This window comes from Puma concolor, chromosome B2 (genome assembly GCF_028749965.1).
Source record: "Puma concolor isolate L17-30 chromosome B2, mPumCon1.1.hap2, whole genome shotgun sequence".
Taxonomy (NCBI): domain Eukaryota; kingdom Metazoa; phylum Chordata; class Mammalia; order Carnivora; family Felidae; genus Puma; species Puma concolor.
The window spans coordinates 141,207,842-141,214,436 of NC_141671.1; positions in this window are offsets into that span (position 1 = coordinate 141,207,842).

The following is a 6,595-nucleotide window of genomic DNA, read 5'->3' on the forward strand; positions in this document are numbered from 1 at the left end:
ATGGAGTACAAGGGGTGGGGGGCAATATCCATTTTAGTAAGGCAGGGGTAAGCTAGCCAAGCTGAGGTCATCTTTCTTTCTAATGGATATACAAAAATAGTTGTGGCCCGACTCATCTTTGTATCTCCCCTTAGCACCCTGCCCCGAAAATGTGGTCCATCTAAGACCCTATTGTCAATGTTGACAATGATCAACTCTAAGGAATAGTGACTACAACTTATTATTTTGCTCCCAAATATAGAGAAAAAGAAACTGTGCTGTTCCCAAATTACTTCTTGGATTTATGTAACCAATATCTAATAACCACTACAGTATATACAAGAGTGATGTACTTTGATAGCAGGGGTGGAAACAAAAGCAGGGAAAATGGAAATTTTAAACTCCTTAGAAATAGAGCCCTATTCTATTCACGTGGATTTCAAATCATAAGAACAAAATTTTAAAGGAAACTCTAATGTCTTCTTTGATAAAAGTATATAACTAGGCATCTAAAGTATATAAATGTCTAGTATTTTTGCTTCAGAAAAAAAAATCTGGCTTGATAAAATTCAAAAAGTGAATTATTTTATTTTATTCAATTCAATTCTCTTATTTTATTTTATCCTATTATGTTCTATTCTTTTCTTTTTTTTTTTTTTTTTGAGAGAGAGAGAGAAAGAATGCGTGAGCAGGACAGAGGCAGAAGGAGAGGAAGAGAGAGAATCTTAAACAGGCTCCAAGTCCAGAGCAGAGCCCAATACAGGGCTCAATCTCACAACCGTGAGATCATGACCTGAGCCAAAATCAAGAGACTGATGCTTAACCAAATGAACCACCGAGGTGCCCCCATATTGTGAATTTTAAGGGACACACGCCACAGGAGTTGGCTCAGATAAGAACAAGAAAATAAAACTAAGAACACATCTCAAAGACCAATTCTGCTCTCGTATTTCATTTCTCATATTTTGTACACATCTATCCTCAATTTCCTGAAATGTCATCACTCTCCATTTAATAAACAAATGATAAAGAAAGCTCAAGTCATGAAATCAGTGGCACAACAATCTTCATTTGATTTGTTTTTCAATCCCACAGTTAGCTCTAAAGGCCATTTTGATTTAAAGCCTAGAAGTCAATGACTTTTTGAGAAGTTTCCTGTTTTCTTTCTTCATACAACCATATGAATGATAAGAATTTGTGGCTCATTCTAAACATAAAGCCTTTCTGCATTTAAATATTTCCACTGGTTTTAGTTTTCACCATAGGACTCTGACTCTCAAAATATCATTTCTTTTATAATTCCACAAATGTAAATTTTCCTGAATTTGCTTCTTGACAGCTTTCCAATAGGCAAAATGTGCAACTGACTTTATTGTTTTTCTAATAACATGGGCAGTTAGGGCAAAAGAATCTAATTCATCTCTGACTGTTCCTAATACTTGCTTTTTATTTGTAAGGATAAATACTCTGAAAGGAAGTTTTTGGTGACTGGGAGAGACATAATGTTATTTCTATTTAAACTGACTTTCATTAAGAAAACTCCATACTGAGTTAAACCAGCCTATTATCCTGTCCTTGACAGGAATGTATTCTGGAAAGCCACGATCATGTTCCATGAAGTTAAACTCAAAAGGTCAAAAATGTACTCAGAAAAACTAGTTTTTCCTCAATAATTACAATCATCCATAAATTCAATCTCTTTGTAGTTTAACAGGGAGAACTTTCTGAGGAAATATGTTCCATGAACTTACTCTTCACCTAGTAAAATCATCCTTGTTTGTTCTAAAATGACTTAGTTGAGCATTCAAGGCTGCCCTCTAAACTTTTCTGATATTTGAAAACTTGTTTCAAATATTTTCTTTATAAGGAACACTTTTTACCTTCTGTTAGGAAGAATGATGGATTAAACAAGTTTTATTTTCTCTCCTTACTTTCTGTATTTTTATGTACTTCTACGAGCCACTAAATGCAGCTGGACCCTTGAACAACATGGGAGGGGGTTAAGGGTGCCAACCCCCTGCCCAGTTGAAAATTCACATATAACTTTTAACTCCCCCAAAACTTAACTACTAAGAGCCTACTGTTGACCAGAAGCATTGTTAAAAACAAAAACAGTCGATTAACACATATTTTGCATGGTATATCTATTATATAATGTATTCCTACCATAAAGCAAGCCAGAGGAAAAAAAATGTTATCAGAGAAAGTCATAAGTAAAGAGAAAATACACTCACAGTACTGTGAAACCCCAGGTAAGTGGACTTGTACACTTCAAGCCCATGTTGTTCAAGGGTCAACCACTCTTTGTTTTAAAGATGTTCACTAGTGATATTGAGTGTGTAGACATGTTATCAGATCTTACTGATCCTTGATTTCTTAATCAGAAAAATGAGAAGACTCTAACATGGGATAGAGATCATCTCTAAAATAACCTTCTACAGTTAAGCTGAACTTCGGAAGAAAAGTCATGGTGCAAACTCCACTGCAGTCTTGCCCTGCACTTCAACCAAAACCTAGTTAACGTCAAGGTCATGCCTAAGTAAACATAAATCCAAAATGTCTTACTCAGTTGAATTATCTGTTTTCTTCAAGTTCCTTAATTAGGTTCAATAAAAGTTGCCAAAGTCATAGACAAAATTAATTTTCCTTCTGCCTTTGGCCCTGAAATCTGTACCTTTCCTCTGTGGCATCCATCCAGAGCTCTCATGCTGGTGAAGGCAAAATTGGCAGAAGTTTCTGTATGGTCTGAACTTACAAAATGACCAAAATGACCTCTTTCATGTCAAAAAAAAATCCTGAAATACATCAATAAGAATTACTTTACGCAGTACATTAAACATGGAGACTTTTGCAAAAACTAGTATTTGTTTTTAAGAGGTGTAATTAAGTTCACCTTCAAATTATGCAAAATAAATATTTCAAGTGGTAATATTAAGATTTATTTTAATGATATAATGGAGAACTAATACCATGTAAAACAATATTTATACAGTTAACAATCTACTAGGCAGTGCATTAAATGTTTAATGAACTTTTTAGGCAACCTGATTTATTTCTGTTACTAGATAGAAGCTTTGTTCCTCTTAACAGCCATTGTTGGCTCTATACACATCACTTACAGGGTAACTAACTTTATGACAATGCAGAACAATCATCTAATACTATAACAAATTTAAATTAAAGGATCTCATAAATTATAGCAAAATAAATTCCAGATGGATCAAAGACGTAAAGGTAAACAAAGAGAAGAAACAAAGAAAGCCTTACAAAAAACTTCACAGTAAAGAAAGTGTTTTTAAAAATGACTCAAAATACAGAAACCATGAAATAAAAAACTGCTAAACTCAGCTACATAAAAGCAATACTAAATGGAAAATACTTGCAATTCTTAACACTGACAAAGGGCTTATTTCCCTAACATACCAAAATTTCCTAGAATCAATAAGAAAAAAAGGCACCCCAAAAATGGGTAAAGGATATTACCAGACAGATCACAGAAAGGGAAATACAAATACCTTTTAAACATATGAAAGGATATTCTACTCCACTTGAAATAAAGGAAATGCTAGTTCAAATTTTACTGAGATACTTTTCTTCAAAGGTCAGATTTGTACAGATGAAACATTCAATGACAGGACATACTTGTACATTCTCATACGTCACTGACGGGAATGTCATCAATACCTCTACAAAGCGAGTTTGGTAATAACTACTAACATTTACAATTTGCATATCTTTAACCTAGCCAATTATACACACACACACACACACGCACACACGCACACACACACACATCCTACATACAAACTCACACCTCTGTAAAATAATATAGTCTTAAGGTTATTCATTAACTATGGTAAAATTTGAAGTAGCAAAATAACAAGAGTAGCTTAAGAGTTGGCTGATCTAAAAAATTATGACACTTAGGGCACCTACATGGCTCAGTACATTAAGCATCAAACTTCGGCTGAGGTTACGATCTCACAGTTTGTGTTTGAGCCTCGTATCCGGCTCTGAGCTGTCAGCACAGAGCCTGGAGCCTACTTCAGATTCTGTGTCTCTCCCTCTCTCTGTCCCTCCCCTGCTCATGCTCTGTCTCTGTCTCTCTCTCTCCCTCTCAAAAATAAACTTAAAAAAAAATTATTATACTCTATACAGTGGAATAGAATGCTAAAGACCTTTCTAAAGAAAGGATTAGGAAGCTCCTTATGTTCTCATGAGCAGCAAAAATTAAGATATATTTTCAGGTTAAGAAAAGCAAAATGCAGAATATCATTTGGGTAAAAATGGGGGCAAGGGAACCACACATGTAATCACCTGAATATCAAAGATTATCTCTGGAAAGGCATTCAAGAAACTAGTAATGGTTGCCTCTAGCAAGGGGAACTAGGTGGGTGGGGAACACAAGGAAAGTGTAACTTTTCAGAAGTTGTGGGATCAAGTGAGTACTTATTGTTTACATAGCACTGCCAGGCACTGTGGCACAGGGTTTCTGCCATTGTGAAGATACAGTCTTTTAGAGAGAAAGCTAGCAGATATGATCCATTAAAGAACCATGTATTCGAACGCTTGGCCCTAATCATAAATGCAACTGACATACAAAGGAACTGGAGACAGAACAGAAACACTTGTGAGCCGGCCTGGAGACTCAGTCTTCCAGGCAGAGGCAAGAGCACAAAGGTGTGGGGTCCAGCCTGCCTGTGCCAGGAATTTGATTAGTAGGAAGCAATTGTGCTTTTCTTTCTTTCCCCCACTTTCTTTCTTTTTTTCTTTCTCTCCTTCTTTCTCTTTCTTCCTCCTTCTCTCTCCACACCCCACTTTTCCCCTTCTGCTGCTACTGCTGCTTTCTCCTCCTCTTCTTCTTCCTCCTCCTCCTTCTATTTGAAAATGGGGTTCTTACCATTCACATTTCATGACCATGGATCTTTCAGGCACTTTAATGATAGGCAAGGACACCAACTTTCAGTGATCTTTCCAGTACATTCCCAGGTATAGAATGTACCCTTTTCCTTTGTTTTCATCAAGTGTTTATCCAATGAGCATGGTATCATCCTTATACACCTAAAGCACTGGATATGGCCAAATGATATATATATATATATGATGATAACAAATTGATTACAAAGCAAATATAAGGAAATGTCCATATTTATAATATCAAGTTTACTTCCACAGCAATAGGAGTGCAATGGGAACTTTCTAGTTCTCTCTCTCTCTCTCTCTCTCTCTCTCTCATAACCTATTGTAAACAGGAAATTTAATTAAAATGCATGAATTTTATTTTTTTTTAATTTTTTTTAATTTTTTCTTTTTTTTTTTTTTTAATTTATTTTGGAGACAGAGAGAGACAGAGTATGAGCAGGGGAGGGGCAGAGAGAGAGGGAGACACAGAATCTGAAGCAGGCTCCAGGCTCTGTGCTGTCAGCACAGAGCCCAACACGGGGCTCGAACTCACGGACTGTGAGATCATGACCTGAGCCGAAGCTGGACGCTTAACCGACTGAGCCACCCAGGCGCCCCAAAATGCATGAATTTTATACACGAACACTGAAAGTTACAGAATTAAAATTTCAGCAGATTAGAGTGGCAAACTTCTGGGTTTTACCTTTTTTCATCAGAAAGTTTCTCCCATTTTCCCACAGTTCTGAACTGAAAATTCTTAAAAACTGCCCAAGTCTGTCACAGACACACACACACAGCTTGCTTCCTACTCTGGAAGTCTTCCCTGTGCCTTTGGCTGGAAAGTACAGAGGAATCAAAGCATTTCCTCAAACAATGGAAGCCAACATAAATGCACTTATTCTAAGAAACAATAGAAATGAAATTTCCACTGGGATCAAATTCAACAGAGCTGATTAGCATTTCTTTCATGCTAAATATTTGGCTTAGATGTCAGGTTAGGGGTTAGTAGAGGTGAGTCCATTAGCCATTATATTAAACATGAACATTCACCAAAGAGTAATTAACTTGTGTTTTACTTCTTCAAATGTCCTTTCTCATTCTTAATGATTGTATTAAGTATCCTATCTTGGACACAATTTTTGTTTGGTTTTCACATTTTTCCAGTTTGACAGTAAGAGGCTTATTCTAGAACAATTAAGAAACCAGACCACCCACCAACCTCCAACTGGCAATATTTTGTTGCATTTTATGTTGGGTTTTTACTCCATCTTCAGAAGTATTTATATCCTCTTAATGAAAAGACTCTTGTAGTGGTTGTTTCTATTCAGTATTTAACCTAAGTAGACAGGAGTGGGAACCTCAGAAAATACCGAAAGATATACGTTCTCTGGAAAAGATCACTAACCTTGTTATGCACCCAGTATTAGGCAATTAAAACTTTTATCATCTTTTCAATAAATCTGGTACTTAAAACAAAACCTCAGTCTGTTGCTATGATAAAGTTAGACCTAATCATGGGTTCTTGTGGGTTCCAGAGTTATATCACCTTTATTGTACATGTTTTTGTTTTGTTTTGATCTTGACTGTCTGTTCACTCTTTTCTTCCCCTGGCCATTTTGCCCAATGTACTCACTTCAAATGCCAGCAGTTACCTGTGCTTCTATTTATCTTCTTTCTTCTCTTTCTTAATTCACCTGTCACCTTCTATCCCTCT